Genomic DNA, 22,116 nt, shown 5'->3' with positions numbered 1-22,116 from the left:
TGGTGTCAAACACTACCATTTGTCATGCAGAGTCCCTTAGCTGGCCCGGCCTGTAAAGCGTTTGACTATCAACATATTATACAACCTAATTTATGATGCCGTATTTCAGTTGTCCATAATGATGTAGTGGTCATATCACATTCAAGGTTCATAGTTCAGCCTGTCTGCCATGTGGACAGATTGCCCTCTGTTGGCCGCAGCTTGTACTGTCTCATAAGCTCATTAACAAACAGGAGTGTAACAATTTAAGTCCTCCCTAGCTAGCTTCTTTAAGTAGAATATAAATATTGCAGTGGTTTATACTGTAATTGTATAGCTTTTTTTAAAATTGTGCATGATTTGTCAGTGTAATGCAGTGTACTGTCAGTTCTAGCGTTCCTTAACATCCTATTACAACTGTGTTTCACTGTATAGCCATTTATTCTGTTTATACATCAGGGTCCAATTAGGGGAAATTAAATTACACACACACAAACACACACACACACACACACACACACGCAGAGACGCATTTGTATGAGATCAACTCTTTCCCTAACTCAAACCTATTTCCAGCCATTTTCCCAAAACCACATCTTAACCCTCACCTCAAACAGCTCTTTAACTCTCAGATGCATAAGTGGGTCAAAAATGACCTGATGAGGTTTTTTTCTTGCAATATCTGTGTAATGAAAAGTTTTTATCATTTCATTTTCCAGCTATTCCTCAAGAAACATGTTTTCAGTATCCTTCCATTTAAATGTTTAAGCTATGTTTTATACTTTTGTAATATTTGTATTAGTATCCCAAGCTCTTTATTGATGATAATATCATACAAGAGGTGATGCAGTGCACAAACATGAAGGGATGGAGAGTAGCAACAGATAGAGGAAAAGAGTGGAAAAATGTCAACAAAATGGTTGTTGAGATTCTTCTACTGCGGTTCTGTGTAATATTCTTCTTTTTCAATTATCAGAATGTTCAAAATATAAAGTGAAAAATAAACATATTTCAAACATGAAATCATTATTGTGTGGACAAAATTGTAATACAAACAAACAATACAAATTATTATTCTTAACCAAAATGGCATAAAAACACATTGATTCTTATACAGGTCATTTTTGACCCACTTATGGAAGAGTGTAGGGTCCAATCACTCGTGCATCTAAGGATTAAAAGGGCATAAAAATATGAGGACAGTCCAAAATGTCCTCAGTTAACACTCATTTGCACAAATAGAAAAACAATACAATCTGCAGTCCAGTACAACAACACTAATTAACAAGTGGTTAATTATTAACAAATATAATATTAGCACCTTGTTTTTGACCCTGTTCCCACATTTGTGTGTCACTTAGCAGATCTGGTACCATACATATGTTTCACGTGTGTTTTATCTGGATTTTTTTTCTTTGTGATTACAGTAAATAATTTGCATTTAGCAAGTCTTGGTTAATTATATGGGTATGCTGTTTTTTTTCACTCATACAGATGGTGTAATTATTGTGAATTTATGTCACACTAGGAAACATTGGACTTGCATAGAGGATGCTCTGTTAATTACATGCTATTGGGTAAATAATATATATCACTTGACCTTGGCTTACATTTAAAAAAAAAAATGCACTACAGCATTCATTTTTAATAGAGGAGGTTGAATGAGTTGCTGACTGTGCTGTGTTTATGCGGCTGTTAGCCAGTTCAGTACAGAATCAGGTAAATCTTATTCTACACACTCTCATGACTATGCCCTTGCTATGTAACTGTACTGTCAGTATGTATCAGTCTTGTCATTTCTTGTATCACCAGGTGAAGGTTGCCACATATACGGTAGTGGCAGAGACAACAGATGGAGCGGTTCACAGACACAGGAACTTGTCATGGTGGTGCGTGATAAAGGTGTGAAGAAAGACTCAACGGGGAGATAGGGGAGGGTTATTTAAAGCGTAGGCAACACTCTGAAATGAATGGCTTCCTGACCTAGCAAAGTGCACCTCCAGCTGTCAATATGACTCATAAGTAATCACGTAGGGAGGGCTGAGATGTGTGAGTAACCGTGCTACGCTAACTGTATGCAGACCTCACTTCCTTCACAAAGGCACGTGCGACAGGGAGACATCAGGTTTGGCATGAAACGGACAGACAGGCTTATGGTGCTGTTCTGACTCAGTCTGGGAATAGCCACAAGCTGGGAATAGCAGGGTGGCAGCAGCGTGTGGGTTGGTGTGAACAGTCTGCAAGATTGTGTGTCTGGTTCTGCATGTGTGTAGCAGTCAGAGGGAAAGAAAGAGAAAATATCTGAATTAGGAGATTGAATTACAAAAATGCTGCTTGGGTATAAAGTATATCACAGACTTGTAGAATTAATATGTAGACATATACTGTATAAATGTTCTGCTGCTTTGTGCCACCGAAAGTAAAATACTGAATATGTGGCTTTGACCTTGAAGTTTAGGTGGAAGCTAAAAGGAGCCATGAGCGACATTTGTCTTCTCTTATCAGATGTCCCTTTATGCTGCCTGAGCTGTCATTTTACCCAAGAAAAATGTCATTGTTTTCCTCTCTCTGCTCGTAACACAATCTAATCACAGTTTGCCCGGCTCATCCTGTATTGTCCAGGTGGCCCCAGTCTGAGGGAACAGAGGGACTTTCAGCATCAATAAATGTCTTTAACCAGGCTGATGTGATGTAGACCAGATTACACAAAGGCCCCTGTACGTCCCGCTACACTCATGTCGAGGTAAACAAATGCACAAACACTCCTGTTTGCATGCACCTGCTTTTAAAATCATGTGTCAGCCATGTCTTATTGAGTCACTAATCAGAAACTGAAAGAGGCTGTGGTCCTTGCAAAGGTCTGTAAATGTGTGATTACAGGGAGAAAGCTGCATCAGCCATGCTGGCACACACACAAGCTCTGGATTTAACTGACAAACTTTCATTTCCACAGTCTTACTGAAACTACTATGAGCTGCTGTACTGCATATAAGATGGGTTAGATCATGACCTGAGTATGACATTGTTTTTCCTCCTTTCTTATATGAGTGCTGTGATTGATGGTTCAGGGGGAAATTAGCTCTTGGCATATTGAAGACTGAGGGCTGTCCACTGAGCCCCCTTTGGATGTCATGGTATTATGTAGGCTGTCCAGCAGCCTGTGCTGAATGGCCGAAACAGCTAAGCCATCTGTTACACTCTATTTTCATCACTCTGTCTACCAGCGGGGAAGGCCACGGTCCAAAGAGACTTTCAGTTACTCTCACAGAGTCCTGTTTGTTCAACAGGTCAAGTTTAAACCTTGCAAGTGAGGGACCACCGAACCAGATCTCATTTCTGCCATGGCCCTGGTGATTATAAAACCCACACATCACTTGACTAGGCAGAACAGGTGATAAAAAGGAATATACTAATACACAAAAGTAGTCAGGTGCCTCAGAGAATTACAGGAGATTATTACTGTCACAGTTGTTAAATGACCATAAACCAATGTGTCCTCAAATTCGCTTTAAGCCAGGTTAAAAGGATCATCTTGTGAATTGAACTTTGTCCGTGTAGTATGTTCCTTGGGTTGAGAAGAGAGAAATTTGAGCTTTCCAGGTGAGGATGAAACAGAGGCTGACAGGATTCATTTGAGATTACCTAGCGCAAACATGGTGTAATCCCCTTATCTGCGTACTTACCTGTCCCTGACAGTGATCCAAGCCTACCTCTATGAGCCTCATTGGCCTGACATTCTGGCAGGAGCAAATCCCTGTCTAATGTGTCAGCCCAGGCAGCTTTAACACCTGGCACGCCAATGCTTATCTGCTGAGCACCCAGAAGCACCTGCATTATCCCACTGAAGCTTCACAACAAGTGAAAAGGCTTCTAATATCCACACGGTGAAATTACAGTTTGTGTTCTATGCACAGTCTGCAAGTGCATACCATTACTAAGGGCTTACAGCCTGACCAAAACACATGTACAATAAGAGACAAGCCTCATTTTAGTGTCCTTACCTCGGGTGGCTGACTCGGAGAGGATTTTAAATCTCTCCTATTATTTTTTAATTAATGAATGCCATTGCAGACTCATTGTATCCCTCTTCAACTCAGAGGCTTAGTAGTTAATCCCTAGAGATCCACACCAGTGATCAAATATGCCCAAGAATTTATGGTCTTTGTCCCCAAGCCTGTGCTCTGCAAAGAGAAGCTTTTGCATCCCTTTCGTGCAGAACTGTGCTTATTAATCTGGTCAGGATTCTGTGTTGACTTTGTCCTATTTATTTTCTCTAAAACACACACAACTTTTAGAAAACAGTTATATATTAAAATGAGGGGACGGGATGCAGGTGATTTAACAGGCGAATGCCTAAATAATTCCTAAAAACCAGTCACAGCTGCTGACAATAGTGCAACTTACCTGTTTAGAGCCTTTTTCGGGGACATTAACTATTCAAAGCCACGTGCTTCCAGAGCTGACAGTCTAAAATCGTCTCTGGCCCAGTGGAAAATGAATGGGCTTGGACATGAAATTTGTTTAGGGCAAATTCTGAAAGGTAATCCATTACATACACGCATAGTTAAAATACGGAAACTACAAGTTGTTTAATCAATTTCCTGTCCGGCCATTTTTTACTCTGGGCTAACATCACCAGAGAGCAGAGCAACTTCTTACAGGTGCTGATTGACCAGGTGGAAATTACTTCATCCTCTGTGCCCCATTTGGATTTATTTATTTGTGTTTGGAACATTACACTTGGAACATTTCTCAAGTTTTTCCTCCTGAAAGTTTTTCAAGCAGAAGTGAGCAGGTGAGAAAAGTTTTCCTCCCCATTAGCTTAATAATTGTATCAAAAAGGACGATAGTTGGAGGGACAAGCTTGCGTTTTCACGGTATAACATCAGTACATGCTAGAATATATTCAACTAAAGTGGTGTCTTCGCTGTATCATCAGCTCTTATAATTTTAATCGTGTCCAGACGGTGATAAATCGTGTTCAGCCAGTTAGGCGCCATTACTTTAATCGTGCTAATGGCTTCAGTTATGTAAACGTTATGAACCATTACATGCTGTATAACTGCTAACGTTTTCTTCGGTGCTTCGTACACATACCATATGCTGTTTGTAAAACATTAAATTTGAGGCCTTCTCGGCAAACCAGAGCAGGTTTAGCCCATAGACTGTATGGTTTAGCCTCGCCTGCACTGACATCTGGTGGAGGCTCGGTAGCATAGCCATGTCCAAACCTGGTGAACAGGAATTAGTCTTCCGGGACGTTGAAAATGCTCTTTTTCGAATGAAATTTCTGAGATTAAAAAAATCCTATTTATTATTATTAGACTAACGCATTTTCTTATTTTGTAGCACTATAATACTTAATTTCCCTTAAGGAAATGTAAACCCTCCTATACAGTAATTCGCGATTCAGTCAAATGAGCCACCGTAGACTGGCGACTCTCACAATCCGACTTTATTAAATGTTTGGATTTCATATTAGGTGTCTTATGGACTGTTTTGCAAAATCTCCGTACAGTATGATACAAACAGACAGTTTTAAAAGGAATAAACGTATATATAGAGGCGGGGCGGATATGACAAAAGACTGTGGGAGCTCCCATGATGCTTTGCGTCACGGCGACAGTTTAAAATACATTTAAACTTAAAAATGAGCAAATTTCAGCGATCGGCGGCGTTGGTTGAATGTACGTTTTAGATTGTGCTCTAAATGCCGTATGTTTTGTCTTCAGCTGATAAAAGTGTACCATTACTGAGGATTGTATGTAGCAGAAGGACACCCCCCGCCCTCACTGACTTCAAATCAGCTTTGCGCAGTGGCAGTATCGTAGCCTATGAGGTTTATCCGAGGCGCGATTATTGCTAGTTGAAAACTTTACCCAATACCCCGCCTTGACGACTTGAAATATAGTCGGCAATGGCAATTTTTGACGGTCTCTAAGGAGACTGATTTGTATGTTTACGAAAATACAGTAGACTGCTTAACGCTTCGAGTGTAGTTGCTGTGAGGTATGTATTTTACAATGACAGTTTTGCTTTTTGTTGTCGCAAGGACATTGATAGTTATAGTTTTCCTCAGAGACAGCGAGTATTTATCTCTAGCAGATGCTAAAGTAGTATTTGAGTGTTCTTAGAACAAGTATATTTACCGAATAATCTGTTTTATATCGTGTTTAATTTGTAGCATCTGATTTCGGCATGCTAACTGGCTTTTCTTTATCAAACGTTAATGCTGCCTGACTGGTTTCCTTTACAGAGACTATTCATTAAACACTATGTCCTCGGATGACCAGAGCCTTCTTGAGTCTCATCCAGTTTAGGCCACACCCTGTCTGTGACCTGGGTGTAGCCTGACTGGTTTCCTTTACAGTCACTCTGCAGTGTTTAAACCCTAGCAGAGGGCTATGTACAGATTAGAGACTCCCTCTCAGGCTTTGTTAAAATCCATTCTTTCGCAGTGGCAATATCGTAATCTATGAGGTTAATCTGAGGTGCGATTATTGCTGGTTGAAAACTTTAACCCAATACCCGCCTTAATGACTTGAAATATAGTCAGCAATGGCAATTTTTGCCGGTCTCTGTGGAGACTGATTGAATGTCAAAATAAAACGTATCCTGCACCTGTTGCACTTACAGATATTCGTTTGCTGGTGAATACTTTTTTTTAAGTCGCTTATGTATTATAGTGCAACTGTATTGCAGTCCGCTAATATACCGTTTTAACCTAAAAGGGACTGCTTTAGTTTTTGTCTGTATGATGCATTATAGTGTTTTGACAAGTCATACTTTTTATTCACGTCAATTAATTTGAGTATTTCTTTCTCTACATACTCTCCCCATTTTCTGTTTAGTTACATGTTTTAAATAGCCCGGTCAAAACTACTTCGTCTACGCGAGTGGGTTTAGGGGACATTAAACAGAGACGCACAGGATGGTACGTCATTTCCGAATATAACTTCATAACTTCTTTGCGTCTCTATTTAATGCTGTGCTGTGTCTTTACTTATCACTGTGGGTGAGTTTAGTGTTGGCTTGTTTGTCCCTGCCTTTATTCGTATTGATTACGAGTTACTACATGACTGTTCCACAAAATTACATCAATCGATGCTTCGTATAGCGACTGTATGAATATAGCATTTAAAGTGTATCTGAGTTTTATATTATCGATCTTTCCTTGCTTGCGTGGCAGTAATTATATTAAGTTCATCAGTAGGGATACAGTTGGATATATTTCGACATGATTTTAGCGTCCTAATGACGACCAGTTAAAACCCTGACAGAGAGGAGTGCTGCTCGGAGAGACTCCCCTGTCTGTTGACAGTGATTGCTATCTTTGCGCAGTGGCAGTATCGTAGCCTATGAGGTTTATCCGAGGCGCGATTATTGCTAGTTGAAAACTTTACCCAATACCCCGCCTTGACGACTTGAAATATAGTCGACAATGGCAATTTTTGACGGTCTCTAAGGAGACTGATACAGTTGTGCAAAAGAAATTTAAAGTATGAATAAAGCGCTTACATAGTAGATATCAACACATTGTAACTCTTTGTGATAAACTCCACTATTGACAATGAAACAAATTATAAGTAATGTTTGTATTCTTGAAACAAGTGTATTTAGTTTTTTGTGTTTTCTTTCCAGCAGTTGATTCATTTTTGATGAATTTCTGTTGTATTCTATTGAGATATGTATACATGTCTGTTGTAGATGTTGCTATGTTTACTTTTTAAAACTAATTTGTGAAGCATTTCACTTAGTTATTATTGTTCACAAGCATCCCAGGCACATCTATGATTAGTACCAGATCTGGAAATTCAATAAAATTACATCACCCTGTGACAACAGCAATTTCATCACATTTTAGTTGGCAATATTATAGTTACAATGACATTATTGTAGCCTGACTGGTTTCTTTTGCAATCATTCTGCAGTGTTAAAACCTAGTAGACAGGTATGTACATTTTAGAGACTCCCTCTCAGTACTTTGCAGTATTCATCCTTTCGCGGTGGCAGTATCGTAACCTATGAGGTTTATCCGAGGTGTGATTATTGCTGGTTGAAAACTTTAACCCAATGCCCACCTAGATGATTTAAAATATAGTCAGCAATGACAATTTTTGACGGTCTCTACAGAGACTGATAAGTTGTCTAGAGAAAAGATGTTTATAGTAAAAACATTAAAAGCTTTTAAACATAGGTGCTGCAATGTGTGTTAGTGACCTGAAAATTAGAATTCTCCATCAATAGTGTTGTCAAGGTCTAGATAAGCCTGGGGCTACAGTCTGATAACTGCACTATTTTCATGTTTTTTCAGAGTAAAGTAAATGTCAAACTGCTCTCTGCAAAGTAAGGTCACCCCACTTTGTTTTATGCTTACTCCATGGTCTACATCAAGATCCCAGTGAGAGAAGCGTTTCTCAGACTTTGTCTCTCAGAATTAATCTCATTTAAACGGTTTACATTGGCAGTATCAAATGTAAAGTTATGCATTGGAAATACTTGTTTTCATAAATTGAATGTAACAGTAATTTAAGTGACCAACCTCTTAAATGGTCAGGTCTTAAATAGTTGTTTTATGTATTATTCCTACTTTTGTGTAAAAGAAAAAACAATAAAGACAAAAGCACAGAGCTAGGCCTCAAACTATTTATTGAACAGTGTGTCATCAGATGCCCCGGCCAAACAACACCACTCTGTGACAGTGTGTGAAGTAATTATTCAAAATCAAGTGGTGTTACCTGACCTCCTCCTCCGCATTGAATGAAGTCTGGCAACTGCCTAATTTCTATGTTTTCATCTTTTGTCTCATCCAGCTGCTGGTCTTTAAGGAGACTGACATATTGTAAAGGAAAGATTTTTGGAATACTTTTACTGTATAAGTTGTTTAAAGCATAAAAGGCTTTCAAACAAAGAAACTGTGTGTTAATGACTTGAACAAGATCCTCCATCAACGGTGCTGTCAAGGTCTTGATAAATTACGGCCTGTATTAAAGTCTGATAATTGTACAATTTTCAAGTAATTTCAGGTTAAAATGAATATAAAATAATCAGATGTGCTTTCTACAAAGTAAGGTCATCCCACTTTCTTTTATAGTCAGGCCATGTTCCACATAAACATTACAGTCAGAGCAGGCAGGAAGACCAGTGGTCTATGTAGTTTGTGTCTTGGAATTAGTCTTATTTAAATGGTTTAAATTGGTAGAATCAAATGCAAGGTGTGTATTGGAAATACTTGTTTCATTAATTGAATGTAACAGTAATTTGAGTGACCAACCCCTTAAAAGTCAAGTCTTGGATAGTTGTTTTGTGCATTATTCCTTCTTTTGTTAAAAAAGGCAGAAGAAATAAACAAGAAAAGATTTAGGCCTGGGGCTATTTATTAAACAGTCAGGGTTATATTGACACATGCCCAGGCCCAACAACACCACTGTGCGACAGTGAGTAAAGTAATTATTCAAAATCAAGTGGTGTTACCTGGTCTTCTCCTCACTGGATGAAGTCTGATAACTACTTGTTATCTGAGCTTTCATTGTTCATCTCATCAAGCCAAGGCCACACCCTGTCTGCTGCCTGACTGGTTTCCTTTACAGTCATGCTGCAGTGTTAAACCCTAGCAGAGGGGTATGTACACATTAGAGACTACCTCTCAGTACTTTGAAGTAGTCATCCTTTCGTAGTGGCAGTATTGTAACCTATGAGGTTTAGCCGAGGTGTGATTATTGCTGGTTGAAAACTTTAATCCAATGCCCGCCTTGATGACTTGAAATATAGTCAGCAATGGCAATTTTTGACAGTCTCTACAGAGACTGATAAATTGTGAAAAAGAAAATATTTGAGATTTTTTTAAACAAAGCTATTGATGATGTGTCAGTAACTTGAAAAGTAAAATTTTTTTCCATCAGTGGTGTTGTCAAGGTCTTGATAAACTTTGGGCTGTATTATAGTCTGATAGCTGTGCTGTTTTCAAGTTATTTCAGGGTAAAATTAATATAAAATATGAGACACTGCGCTTTCTGCAAAGTCATGTTCTACATAATCATCACAATTGAGAGTAGGCAGCAAGACCAGTGGTTCTCAAACTGTCTAAGAATTAGTTTTATTTAAACAGTTTACATTGGTAGAATCAATTGTAGAGATGTTTATTGGAAATACTTTCATAAATTAGATGTACCAGTAATTTGAGTGTCTGACCCTTTAAATAGACCAGCCCTGAAAAGTTTTTTTTTTGTAAATTATTCCTTCTTTTGTGAAGAAAAAAAGACTTAGGCCTGAGACTTTTCATTAAACACTATGTCCTCGGATGCCCAGAGCCTTCTTGAGTCTCATCCAGTTTAGGCCACACCCTGTCTGTGACCTGGGTGTAGCCTGACTGGTTTCCTTTACAGTCACTCTGCAGTGTTTAAACCCTAGCAGAGGGCTATGTACAGATTAGAGACTCCCTCTCAGGCTTTGTTACAATCCATTCTTTCGCAATGGCAATATCGTAACCTATGAGGTTAATCTGAGGTGCGATTATTGCTGGTTGAAAACTTTAACCCAATACCCGCCTTCATGATTTGAAATATAATCAGCAATGGCAATTTTTGCCGGTCTCTACGGAGACTGATTAAATGTCAAAATAAGTTGTCTGATGCAACTGTTGTACTTAGAGGTATTCGCTTGCTGGTGAATACTTTTTGAAGTCGCTTATGTATTATAGTGCAACTGTATTGCAGTCCGCTAATATACCGTTTTAACCTAAAAGGGACTGCTTTAGTTTTTGTCTGTATGATGCATTATAGTGTTTTGACAAGTCATACTTTTTATTCACGTCAATTAATTTGAGTATTTCTTTCTCTACATACTCTCCCCATTTTCTGTTTAGTTACATGTTTTAAATAGCCCGGTCAAAACTACTTCGTCTACGCGAGTGGGTTTAGGGGACATTAAACAGAGACGCACAGGATGGTACGTCATTTCCGAATATAACTTCATAACTTCTTTGCGTCTCTATTTAATGCTGTGCTGTGTCTTTACTTATCACTGTGGGTGAGTTTAGTGTTGGCTTGTTTGTCCCTGCCTTTATTCGTATTGATTACGAGTTACTACATGACTGTTCCACAAAATTACATCAATCAATGCTTCGTATAGCGACTGTATGAATATAGCATTTAAAGTGTATCTGAGTTTTATATTATCGATCTTTCCTTGCTTGCGTGGCAGTAATTATATTAAGTTCATCAGTAGGGATTCAGTTGGATATATTTCGACATGATTTTAGCGTCCTAATGACGACCAGTTAAAACCCTGACAGAGAGGAGTGCTGCTCGGAGAGACTCCCCTGTCTGTTGACAGTGATTGCTATCTTTGCGCAGTGGCAGTATCGTAGCCTATGAGGTTTATCCGAGGCGCGATTATTGCTAGTTGAAAACTTTACCCAATACCCCGCCTTGACGACTTGAAATATAGTCGGCAATGGCAATTTTTGACGGTCTCTAAGGAGACTGATAAAGTTGTAGAAAAAAATGTATGATAAGGACGAAGTGCTTGCATCATAGATGTCAACACATTTTAACTGCTTGCAGTTTGTGATAAACTCCACTATTAACAATGACATAAATTATAAGTAATGTTTGTATTCTTGAAACAAGTGTATTTAGAGCTTTTTGTGTTATCTTTCCACCAGTTGATTCATTTTTGATGAAATTCTATTGTATTCTATTGAGATATGTATACATGTCTGCTGTAGATGTTGCTATGTTTACTTTTTAAAACTAATTTGTGAAGCATTTCACTTAATTATTATTGTTCACAAGCATCCCAGGCACATCTATGATTAGTACCAGATCTGGAAACTCAATAAAATTACCTCACCCTACGACAACAGCAATTTCAGTCTATTTCATCACATTTTAGCTGGCTTTTCTGCCCCAAACAATATTATAGTTACAGTGACATTATTGTGGCCTGACTGGTTTCTTTTGCAATCATGTATGTACATATCAGAGACTTCCTCTCAGTACTTTGCAGTATCCATCCTTTCGCAGTGGCAGTATCGTAATCTATGAGGTTTATCCGAGGTGTGATTATTGCTGGTTGAAAACTTTAACCCAGTGCCTGCCTTGATGACTTGAAATATAGTCAGCAATGGCAATTTTTGATGGTCTCTATAGAGACTGATTAGTTGTAAAGCAGAAAGTCTTTAGAGTTTTTTTTTTTTTAACTGTATTGATAGTTTATAGCACAGAATAGTCAGCAATGGTTTTTTTGATGGCCTCTAAGGAGACTGATGAGGTGTAAAGAAATAATGTTGTTTTTATTATTAGAAGTAATGTCATTCCATTTCCTCTTTTGCTTAGTCTGTGTTCCACATAAACATGATAGTGACAGCTACCAGCCAGACCAGTGGTTCTCAAACCGTGTGCCTTGAAATGAGTTTCATTTATATTATTTACATTTAGAAAACTTTATGTAAAGATTTTCAAATATAAATATTTATTTTCATAAATAAAATTTTTTATCAGTAATTTGAGTGACCGACCCTTTATATAGTGCAAGAGAAGATATTCAGGTGCTGGTGTGGGGAAAAAAGTTTCGCCATAAAATCTCACAGTAGCCCAAATAAATGGTGGTAAGACAGATAAATGGTTCCAGAACTATTTTTTAAAATTACCTTTTAATTGATTATAAAACATAAACAAAACAAATAGATTATAGTCTGTTCATAGAATATTCTGAGCTGAAGATGCTCAGTATGGTATGCACAATGAGTGAAATCATCATTTTAGTACCAGTGTCACTCTGGCATCCTATTTATTAAATGTAGTCTCACAACTTCCTCATTTCTGAACTTGTTTGGACATGTTTAGTCTCATCCAGCCCAAGCCACACTATCAATTGCTCAAACACACAAATAATTAAATATTTACATCTGTTGATGTTGATTGACACCTTGATCAGCAGCTGACTGAGGAGATGAACAGGCTTTCTTAACCTGCAACAATCATGCCATGACAGCAGTTTAACTTTAAACTGACTTTTCAGAGAAGTATGCACATATTGGAACTCGCCCCTCAGTTAATAAAGTGATTTGTCCTTTTCTAGTGGCACTGTGTTAGCCTATGAGGTGTATTTGAGGTGTGATTATTGCTATTTAAAAACTTCAACCCACCTTGATGACTTGAAACATAGTCCATAGATGTCATTTTTGCTGTTCTCTGAGGAGACTTGACATTATTGTTAACAAATCCAGGGAAGACTTTCATTAGGAATGGCTTTTAAGATTTAACATGAAATACAAAAAAAGGCCTTTTAAATGTGTTCTCCTGTTAAGTGCTTGAAATCTAGGTTTCTCCAATGTGATACAGACCTTGTACAATATTGCATTTTCTCCTATTTTTCTATCACAACTATTGTTTCCTAGTGTTTTCTCCATGTCATAAAAATAGATAGGATTGACCCATTAAATATATCAAGAATTTAGTAATTAAAGATGCTTTTTTTATTCAAGGCAATTTTATTTGGAAATTCACTTTGACAGATTGACACCTTTTATTTTACCTTTGATAATCTGGCAAAATTTACATAAGAAATGTAGGAAAATCTTCCTGTAATGTAGACATTTCCAAACAAGCATGATGTTCATTTCTAAGTTTCAGATCCAGTGTTCAAATAAAGATTTAATTTACTAAAACAGAACTGTATTTTGTCTACTTGAGTGTATTTTAAACTAAAGTAATACTGAAAAAATGTAGCACTTCTAACTGTTAAGTTGTTGGCCTGAAAATGCCTTAAATTTTCAGTTTAAAAAAGCAGTCAGCTCCATTTCCGATCTTCAGAATCAGTTACTTTTTAGATATTTCTCATGACCTCTATATCAGCAGCCTTCTTGTCCTCACTCTCAGCTGTTTTCATATTTGTGAGCTATATGAACTGAAAACTACTTTCTGAATGTCACTGACTATATTTTCGGGAAATACTTTATAAAATAGAATCATTTTGTCATCACTTGTGTCATTAATAGAGTATCCTCATTATAATGCAATGTACTTTCCAGAACAGCAGGGGGCACTGTAGGGTTATGGCGAATGGAAGGAGAAAGTAAGACTGACACAGATTAACATACAGCTGTATCTGTTAACCTTTTATCAAAGGGCCATTTAGTTTGTAGCAAGGTGTTGAAGAATTAACAGAAATGCTTTAAAGATCTTACACAAACTTTTTTGCAGCTTAATGGCGATTGCTGTGTCATAATCACCTGTAATGGAGATTCTCTTTCAAAATTGAAAATAACATTTGTCTAGTCATGTTTTAGCAGCCTGTAGAGACTGTTGATTGCAGTGATCTCTGATTAGAAGAAGGGTGGGTTTTAGGTAATCACAGGGGTTGAGGGTTTAATCAAGGCTGTGTTCTCATTTGGCAGATGAGCTCCGAGCCTCTAGTCACCCTGTCAGCACTCTTACACCCTTGCTGTCATGTGAATGTACTTAATTCTCTCACTTGCTCACACTGTCCGTATTTATAACTGTGATGAGGCTGACAGTTTTTACAAAATATTATATTCAGCTGTAGCACTGCTCACCAGAATTGAGGAAGCTATTTAATAAAATTGTAATTCATGGATTATTTTCCAAAATTGTATTACAACCCAGTGAATTATTCCAACTCAATAATGAATTTTCATCCAATTCAGCCGTATTGGTGTTTAAAAATTCATCAGAGATTAATGTTATCATAAGCAGTGTCAGTAGCTCTGTGTGTGAAATTAGTTTCAAGTTGTCTGCATGTGCATTTTCATCTACAGTATGGCAGTTAAAATATATTTTATCATTAGGACATGTTTCTGAGCAGACATGTAATTAGTCTGAGTTTCACATCAGTATCTATATCTGATCAGAGGTTCAGATATTTTGTAATGTGATTATTGTAATCTTGCTGCTTGTAATGAATCATTCCTCATCACTGGTAATCAGATTGTGGGAAAAAAATAGATAATGCTCTCAGACAAATGGAGCATTTGGTTGTCTTCATCAAAGGTGAAACTAAAGCTTTGAAGAATACTTTATATTTACATAAATTACTTGCAAGACGGCTCTTGCATTTAATCTTCATTCAGCATGACCCGCGAAGCTCTTGCTTTTACTGCCTGTTATACACATCCACTGAGCATTGATCTGCCTGCACCAAATGGAGCATCATGGCTAATGTGTGTGTGTGTGTGTGTGTGTGTGTGTGTGTGTGCGCGCGCGCGTGCGTGCGTGCGTGCGTGCGTGCGTGCGTGCGTGCGTGCGTGCGTGCGGTCCTCTTGACCTGCATGTGACCCAGTGTTTGATACACGTTGGGATGTAATTATGGTCTCAGACAAATGAAGTGAGATAAGCTGGAGCCCCCCACCCCCCCTCTGCCGCGCATTGCACACTTGAAATCTCTCGAACTCTGACCGTTGAGATTACACTGACAGGTGTTTATGTGTCAGAAATGAAATAGAAGGTATGGCTTTGTTCTATGCAAGTGACAGCTGGAGACACGCCAAACATAAACAAATAAATTGCACAGCATCACAGGACTAGTTCCTAGGTAACCATGTGACAGTGCCAGCAATTGCTATGGAAACCAGTGCATCCCCCTTCTCTCTCTTCCTCCCTCTTTCTGTCTCGCTCAGGTCTTTTAGGAAATGTGTGAGAGTATTCCCTTTCCTGTGAAATGGTTTTACTTTTCAGGTTTGACAGTTGTGGAGGAAGACACCATCACGTCACAGAAAGTAATTTCCCTTCATACTCTGTACAAGATGTTGAATAAATTCAGGTCGGCTTCTACACTAAAGGCTGTATACCAGGGGAGAAAAACATTGTTTATAATAAAATATCACAGGTAGGGATGGCAAGGCTTTCTGAAATATTAACTCTTTTTTTCTATAGCCACCATGCAATTAACTGCCCTGCTTTCATGCTTTTCTTCCAACTAGCATAATATGAATGCTGTAATTAGCATGAACTCCATTACAAATGAAGACATTTTTCAAGATCAGAGTAAACAAAAACTAGTTTTAATCATTTTCCTCAGATCTTTTGTTTCGCAAGCTAATTTGCAATCTGCTTTGCAGCAGGTCTTTTGTTTTGATCCTATTTGTCACAAATCCAGTTACGTACTACTCCATGCTCCAAATGGAAAACCAAGCTTGTCTTCAAAGACGGAGACATCACAGCCTATTCTATTTTTTTTTTAAAAAGCAGGTGCAAATCTAAAAGAGATGCTTTGATTTGCGGCCAATTATGGACATCCTTTTTGCTTCACCTTTCTGTGAGTGCTCTTCCTCTTCTCTGAACTGAGCCCGTTATTCTTGGCAGATAACCAGAAATGTAGAGATCACACGAATGAACAGAAACCTCAAAAGTTATCAAGATATTCAACACACCCAATTAAACTTGTTCCAATCCTCTAATGCCATCTCCTTCCTAATGGCTGCGTGGCGTACAAGGGGTTGCCCCCAATTAGCTGTCTCCTGTGACACCCTGACACGGGAGGTAGCTATCGTGATTGTATTTCAGCTTCAATTACTTTGAAAACACTTCATCCAGGGATAACTGTTTCCCTTGACACTTTGTTCACCTTTTTTCTGTTTTCTCTCCTTTTGATTGGTTAAAGATGTCAAAGGGTTGGCCATCTTGCTTAGGAACAAAAGAGCTTTAAATTGTAACAATTACAGTCATGTTGTGCAATGATTGGCAGTTCTGTGTAGATGAATAATCTGTTTTTATCTCCTGCTATGAAGTATTACACAATATGCAATGGTTTATATAGCACTTAGCTTTTCTTGCAGTGTTCATAGGCAGCCACAGACAGTAGCGTTAAAGAAATTCAGGCTTTTACCTTAGTGCAGGTCAGGATTTTCTTGACTTAGATTGGGCATTTGGGGCGTGACTACTGTTAACACAACAATAAAATTTGTCACCGTAAAGTGAAGACAATATGACTGTGTTACCTTTTTTGACAAAAATCTATACATTTTCATATTATTTCTGGTCAATTGATAAAGGAAAAAGACTGTTTTTTAAATCCTGGAGGACATACCATGAGAAAAATAAGCAGCCAACAGCATAATGGAGCATTTATAGCATAAAAGTGCAATGTTTGTATGTATGTATATGTCTCAAATACACCTATTCAGGTTTCATATGGACCAAATGGATGGAATCAACCCTTTCAACTTGCAAGGTGGACTGTTCTGTATTGCTCTACTTATGGATTTTCCTGGTTTGAACACATGTTCCTCCAGTTATACAACATGCCATTGTTTAGTGTGGAGTAGTTTTCCAGTGTTTGAGCAGAGTTGTAGGTGAGCTGAGGTGCTCAAGCTGCAGTAAGCTGCAAAGGGATGGTTTGAGAGAGAGATGCAAATGTCATAGATCCACACATTCTAGTGGAAGCTACCGTGTAATCATGTCTGAGCCATATTGTGGCAGAGAGGGATATATTTCATGGAAAACACTTCTAAATATGTCATTTTAATACACAGAGGTGAGTTTTTAGGGGTTTAATCAACGACTGGAGAGGGACTTAAAATATGGACCGTTGTAGGGACAGACAGTCTTTATGGTTAAATCCACAGATGCTACAAGTTTCATTCTTTATTATGTGTAAACTGGGCTAATCCTTCTAATTAACTCAGCAGGCTGACAATGAATAGTCACACAGTATAATTGCAATGTAACTGGGATGTCCGTAACAGGAGAATTCAATCTCGAGTTGTATAAGTCCTCGACTCCGTGCTGAATGTTGTTTGGAATGACAACTGGATGCCGTATAAATAGCGTGTAGATTTTGTAGGTTGCTACAGTATTTAATAGCTGTGCAATTTGAAGTTGGTGTGTATAGTAGTAGTGTACTTGTATGTGCATTTATGCACGTGTCAATGTACTGGTTGCCAGAGAAGGGAACCCCAGCTCCTTCAGACTATTAAGAGCAGAGCCCTGGTAGCCCCTGGTAGCCTGTGGCTCTCAGAAATAGCTTTTTAAAAGGTACCCGTCTCCCCTGTTTCCTCAGGATCCAGGTGCTTTTAATTGGATTTCTTTGACAAGATTATTGCCTGCTCTCAGGGCAAACTGGGATTGTGTGCAGTTTTAACAAGCATGCCCATATAGCCACTTTAATCATAAGTAAACTTCACAAAGAACTTTGATTTGATTGGAAATTACAATGTGACCAAATGTTGACCCCCTCCTCACCCACTCACCCTTTCTACTGGTGCAATTCCATGTAATCTTCAGTAAAGCCCATTGAGACTTTGAGTTTTACATTGTGAATCAAGTACAATATACATGTATATCTTTATGTAACACAACGACTTGGGAGAAATTAGAGACCCAGCACTGCTGAATATTTCCACGGTCAGTTTATATAACCACCTTCATCAAGGGATGAGCTAAAATCCCTGATGTGTGGACTGTATAAAAGCTTTAATTCCCATGGTCCCAGCCTCTCCAAGGTATTTTGACCTTCTTAAATGAAACTGAATTGAGGAAGAGCATGTACTAAAGGCAGTGCGTTATACCAACCAGCCATATAATCCCTTAGAAAATGGCTCCTTTAAAATCCTGTTATTACAGCAGAGCAGGTCCCGGCCTGGTCAAGGCAATTAGTCAGAGGAAGTGAACAACATTTCTGTGTCTGAATGAGCGCACGAATTGATAAAGACAAAAAATAACATCTTTTCATGCCAATTTGAATGTTTTATTGTTTTGTCTAATTTGAATTCATTGTCCCAGGCTACTTGGTGCTCATTAAAAGAGAAGAGGCTTACATGAGGGCAATTACTATATTAGTTGTTCTCACTTGCATGATTATTAACACTCCTATTTTGTGATTACATTTTCTAATTGTTTTGTATTTTGCTTGTAAGAAAAATGTGCTCCTAAATTAGTGCATTTGAGTGGTGGTGGTCCAGTTCAAATGCTTTGGAAAATTCTCAGAGAGATTTATGCCACTTTAGTTGTTGTAATGTTTTTACTTTAGCCAATGTGAAGAGCCAGAAGAATAAAAATCTTCAGAAAGTGCAGTGAGTTCACTCTCTAGAAGCAAAGTTTAATTATGTCATTGTTAAACACATGGGAATGTTCTGCCTGTTTACTGTTTAATGACTAGAAAATCTGAATTCACATTAAAGGAGCTGTTCAAGTAACTCTGCTGCAAAATGGACAGGCTGTGAGATATTAATTATGTCCAGAATTTCAGAACCTATTGTACAGTAAGTGCGTGGTCTTTGATTGTATTCTGTCACAGTGCTGCTGCGAGGCGTTGTAATTGGCTGACAGCAAAGTATGAAGTGAGACATAGGTGACTTTTCTTGAGGCCTGGGAATTTTAACAAGGTGCAGGGTTTTGAGGTTGGGACATCAGGTGGGAGTTTATTAAAGTAGTACTTCCAACTCAACTGTGTCACGCCCCCCTTGCTGTGTCTCATCTGTTCTTGTCTTTCTACTTGTTATAGCCAGCTAAAAATGGCTTCTGGTGCTGCTCGCGCTAATCTAACACCATGTGATTTTTTTCTGGGAACACTGGGGTGTTGAACAAATTGGAGTGTGATGTCCCTACTAGGGCTGGGTAATATAGCTAAAAAATTGACATGATAAAATGTTTTATTGCAGATGATAGGGATAATTATTGACAATTTTTAATGACCTATTTCTTATAAAGTCCAGGAGAAAAAACTTTTAATTTTAACTTAACCACATTACTTTGAATTACACCACTTTACCATTTACCAAAGTACTCAGGTCAGAATTTTTGATGTTAACACAAGCACACAAATAAATACATTTACACACCTCAGTAAACATAAGTAAGAATAAAGGAATAATCTTACCTCGAGATACATTAAATAAAAAAAAAAACAAACAAAACAAGTAAGCAATCATACACAGAGGTTGTTCAAGGTCCACTACAGGCAAAGGGAAAAGATAAAATAAAACGTATAATAAAAGTTAAATTAATTAAAACCAATAAGTAAAACAACACTAAAAAGCTTTAAAAAAGGACTAGAAATAAAAAAAAAATTAAAGCATGTTAGAGATCAAGTATAAAATAAAAATAAAAATTTACAGACAGTTTAGATAAGGGTGAATCTAACGAGAACCCTGCATGCGTGGTGTTCTCGGTGGGAGTCACAGGTTCTTGGGTGTTTTTAGACCGTGAATTAAATTGTGAGGTCAACCACCAATCCACGCTGGCCACAGTCGCCATCAGGGTAGGTCCGCCTGTGTCAGACCTGGGCATCCTTCGGCCCGCGGGCCACATCCGGCCCGCCGGATGACCCTGACTGGCCCGTATGAGGTCACTGGAAAATATTAAAAGCCAATGCAAATGTATTTCATCACAATACATGCAAACAATACGCCTGCACTGCTTTTATTTTGAAAGATCTGCTAAGTTAACGTTTTTTCGCGCGTGCTTTCCATACTTCGCGTATGCGCTGATTGGTTTGTTGGTCAGCTAACGGCAAAAAAGAAAGATTGATTCCGAATGCAGAGTTTTTAACAAGGCATGGACTTCCAAGTATTTCTTCACTGAAGTCAGAGGTAAAGCTGTGGGCTGGTTTGTGGAGAACAGATCGCGGTGTATAATCTGAATCGACATTACGAGACCAAACATGGCGGAGAAGTACAAACATTTGACTGATACAGAGCGGGGAGGATGTCTGAAGGTTTGCTAGAGAAACTGCTAAAGCAGCAAGGATTTTTTGTTTAACCAAAGCTCACATCAAGGGATGCAGCAGTCAAGACGAGTTTAGTAATATCCTACAAAATCGCCAAAAACAGTAAGCCATTCTCTGATAGAGAGTTTATAAAAGAATGTCTGGTGGACTCTGCAGCGTTTATATGCCCGGAGAAGAAGGAGCGTTCGTTAATGTGACCCTTTGGAGGCGAACCGTAACGAGGCGGGTGGAGAGCATAAATCTGGAGTTTCAGCTGCACAACAAAGTGTACGATTTTGACGTTTTGTCCTCGGCTCTGGACGAGAGCTGTGATGTCCGTGACACAGCCCAGTTACTCATCTTTGTACGTGGACTAACAAAAACCTTTGAGATGACGGAGGAGCTGGCAGCTGTGCAGCCAATGAAGGAACCACGACGGTGAGTGATTTGTTCACTGAGGTAAATACATGCATGAACAAGCTGGGACTAAAATGGGAGAATTTAGTTGGTGTTGCAACTGATGGCTGTCCAAATTTGACAGGGAAAAATGTTGGACTTTTGAAACGGATGCAAGATAAAGTGACTGAAATAAACCCAGAACAGAAACTGATATTTTTGCATTGTATTATACATCAGGAGGTGCTGTGTAAGTCAGTGCTAAAAATCAACCATGTGACTCATGTTGTAGCTAAAGTAGTTAACTTCATCAGGGCAAGAGCATTGAATTACAGACAGTTTGTTGTCTTTGTGGAGGAGATGATAGTGAACATGGTGACCTTGGTTACCAGACAGCTGTCAGATGGATCAGCCTGGGCAAGGTGCTTAAACGAGTTTGGGATCTGAGAGCAGAGATTCAAGAGTTGGGCATTGTACATCATTGTATTGTTTCATTTACTGTTTTTATTGAGATATATATTGAGCAGAGCTTTTAAGTGTACTGGTCTGGCCCTTAACAACCGTCAAAGTTTCTCATGTGGCCCCATATGAAAATTAATTGCCCACCTCTGGTCAAGGGACTCCATCTACCAAGGATATGATATGCTGTTTACAAGCTAGGGAGGGAGCACAATTAAGGTTTTGTTCATGCAACTAAATTTTGCGTTTTACTTTTGTTTTTATGGCATTTCTGTCTAATGCTTTCAGTGGAACTATCAAATACTGTAGTCTTTTGAGCGACGTTCCTATTGTTATTTATGAAATGTCGCTAGTACATGCTGTTCTTGTTTCATTGTCTACGCCTAGTCACTGCCCTGCAAAACTCCAGAAGTATCAAGTGTGAGAAATGTCTGAATTGACACCAGTTTTTGCTCAACTCAAGAGCATTCTATGTTAATCTGTCGAAGTAAGTGATTACGTTCATTACAAATCAAGATTCCAACACTCTGCTGCACTTTTGTGGTCCAGACTTAAATATCTAATAATATGGATTGCCATTATATGTTAAACAGATATTCATGCTCCCAAGAAGAT

The 22,116-nt window shown here is 38.4% G+C and overlaps 1 protein-coding gene and 9 non-coding genes across 10 annotated transcripts in view; all 10 read left to right on the top strand.

Moving 5' to 3' along the window:
- Positions 1-2,626: 2,626 nt before the first annotated feature.
- Positions 2,627-22,116, top strand: part of shisal1b (shisa like 1b) — a 114,636-nt gene continuing 95,146 nt past the window's right edge. Inside the window, exon 1 of the mRNA XM_055009148.1 lies at positions 2,627-2,722. The gene's annotated coding sequence lies outside the window, so the exon portion shown is untranslated. The remainder of the gene's footprint in view (positions 2,723-22,116) is intronic.
- Positions 5,785-5,925, top strand: LOC111574150 (U4 spliceosomal RNA). The gene has a single exon (XR_002746607.1). It is a non-coding gene; the product is annotated as a U4 spliceosomal RNA (small nuclear RNA).
- Positions 6,426-6,566, top strand: LOC111574152 (U4 spliceosomal RNA). Its single transcript, XR_002746609.2, has one exon. It is a non-coding gene; the product is annotated as a U4 spliceosomal RNA (small nuclear RNA).
- On the top strand, positions 7,309-7,449 carry LOC111574149 (U4 spliceosomal RNA). Its single transcript, XR_002746606.1, has one exon. It is a non-coding gene; the product is annotated as a U4 spliceosomal RNA (small nuclear RNA).
- Positions 7,975-8,115, top strand: LOC111574148 (U4 spliceosomal RNA). The gene has a single exon (XR_002746605.1). It is a non-coding gene; the product is annotated as a U4 spliceosomal RNA (small nuclear RNA).
- LOC111574151 (U4 spliceosomal RNA) lies at positions 9,645-9,785 on the top strand. The gene has a single exon (XR_002746608.2). It is a non-coding gene; the product is annotated as a U4 spliceosomal RNA (small nuclear RNA).
- Positions 10,441-10,581, top strand: LOC111574146 (U4 spliceosomal RNA). The gene has a single exon (XR_002746603.2). It is a non-coding gene; the product is annotated as a U4 spliceosomal RNA (small nuclear RNA).
- LOC111574145 (U4 spliceosomal RNA) lies at positions 11,322-11,462 on the top strand. Its single transcript, XR_002746602.1, has one exon. It is a non-coding gene; the product is annotated as a U4 spliceosomal RNA (small nuclear RNA).
- LOC111574147 (U4 spliceosomal RNA) lies at positions 11,994-12,134 on the top strand. Its single transcript, XR_002746604.2, has one exon. It is a non-coding gene; the product is annotated as a U4 spliceosomal RNA (small nuclear RNA).
- LOC129348626 (U4 spliceosomal RNA) lies at positions 13,051-13,184 on the top strand. Its single transcript, XR_008601250.1, has one exon. It is a non-coding gene; the product is annotated as a U4 spliceosomal RNA (small nuclear RNA).

This window comes from Amphiprion ocellaris, chromosome 3 (assembly GCF_022539595.1).
Source record: "Amphiprion ocellaris isolate individual 3 ecotype Okinawa chromosome 3, ASM2253959v1, whole genome shotgun sequence".
NCBI classification, from domain to species: Eukaryota; Metazoa; Chordata; class Actinopteri; family Pomacentridae; genus Amphiprion; species Amphiprion ocellaris.
This window is presented reverse-complemented; position numbering and strand designations above follow the sequence as displayed.